Raw genomic sequence first — 1,709 nt, 5'->3', positions numbered from 1 at the left:
AGTTGGAAGGCAGACTGCAGTGGGCTGAGAGGTGTGAGGTGAGGAAGTAGGGGCGGACTGTCTTTTGAGAAGTTTGGACAAGCAGGGCACGGGCGAAGGGGTCACAGAGGAAGGGTTGGAGCATGTGAGAGGCTGAACGAGGAGCCTGCAGAGGAAGAGAGGTGACATATTTGCTATGAAGCAGCAGAGTTCTGAACAAGCAGAGGAGGGAGGGGCCTGGCCTTGGGCAGAAGGGACAGCTGATGCTCCACTGTGGGAGGGAAAGCAAGGGGGAGTGGGTGTCAATACACTTACAGATCGGGGGGGGGGAGCGTGAGTGATGATCTCAAAGTTTTCTCCATGATGTAGGAGACAATAGAGAGGGACCCCTGAAGAAAAAGATCAAGGCAAGTGCTGAGGGCCTAGGCAAGATGAGAGGTCATGGATTTGTAAGTGTTCTCTACAAGGCCAACAACATTTTCTCGGGCAACTCATTAAGCATGAAGACAGGCTACAACAGTGAGCCAGGCTTCGGGTGTTGTTTGAGAGATGCTACAGAGGGATGGGGTGGGAGGGGATCGAAGGTGCTGGTAAGAGCAGGACTTAGATGATCAACCGAGGAGTCGAGGGTCATTGGGGGAGATGGAGAAAACTGGAAGAACTAATGAAAAGATTGGAAGAAGAGAAAAAGATACAGGGGCTGATATTTCCAAAAAAGTCCAAGGCATTTGTAAGGTGAATGAGACAACTGGAAACCCAGGAGGCTGGGGTGTCGTGGACAGAAAGCAGGGTACTGGGTGAAGGGGCTGCCCTTTGATGGCAGGACTGTGTGACCCAGGAGGAGGAGTGCACGGAGGTCACACTGGAGATCACACGGGAGGTCACACAGGAGGTCACAGGCTCCGTGGAGGGGCCGTATTTTTATGAGTTGGAATGGAAAGAAGGCTATGAGCCAGGTCAGTCCCCAGCTGGATGTCCCACCATAGCTCATATTTGTGGGACCCAACTCAAACTCAGCGTATTTCCCTTTTGTGGGCCACTCCTCCCAAATGTGCCATTTCTGGATTTGTCACTTCTCTAGATCCATAATGTCGTGAAGATGACATAGGACTATGAGTTAGGATACCTGGGTTCAAATTCTGCTTGACAGTCCTCTCAATATTCCTCCCCCACCCCACTGAAGTTAAATTATAAGAAGTACATTGTTATTTTGGCAGGTGATGTTAGATATATTATTACTTAGTTGTTGCTAAGATTGAAAAGTCTTATTACATCCAGCTTTTACTCAGTGAGCCTAGCAAGATAATGTGACAGGTCTCATTGTCACCACTGTATTAAAATGACTGTGACGGAAGCATAACCTGTGTCTCAACATAGCCACATGAACAATTTCCAGACACCACGTACAAAACCAGTGCCCATTTTCATCAATATTTCTTATAAAACTTATCTCTGCGGGGTTGTTCTGAAGACCAAACTCAATGAGCATGTGCAAGCTCCCAAGTGTATAACCAGGAATATAGTAACTGCTCAGTAGACATCAGTGGAATCTGAAGATGATTTTTTTCCTTCATTCTCTGAATGAATTTATCACCAAGTCCTAATTTTTGTTCTTCACATTGCTAAATGTCATTGTTTATTAATCAGCACCTTCATGGGATGACTCATCAACTCAGAGGACCAGCACCCCTGAGATCTCTGCACAAACCTTTCTCTCACCTTTGCAACGT

At 47.2% G+C, this 1,709-nt stretch overlaps 1 pseudogene; it reads right to left on the bottom strand.

Annotated features, from left to right (window-relative positions):
• Positions 1-1,282: 1,282 nt before the first annotated feature.
• Positions 1,283-1,426, bottom strand: LOC129078964 (uncharacterized; annotated as a pseudogene).
• Positions 1,427-1,709: the final 283 nt, after the last annotated feature.

The sequence above is a fragment of the Pteronotus mesoamericanus genome, unplaced genomic scaffold (genome assembly GCF_021234165.1).
Source record: "Pteronotus mesoamericanus isolate MK-2021 breed Mesoamerican mustached bat unplaced genomic scaffold, CSHL_Meso_final contig_74, whole genome shotgun sequence".
Lineage (NCBI taxonomy): Eukaryota > Metazoa > Chordata > Mammalia > Chiroptera > Mormoopidae > Pteronotus > Pteronotus mesoamericanus.
Note: the sequence above shows the minus strand (reverse complement) of the source record. Positions and strands in the feature narration are given on the sequence as shown.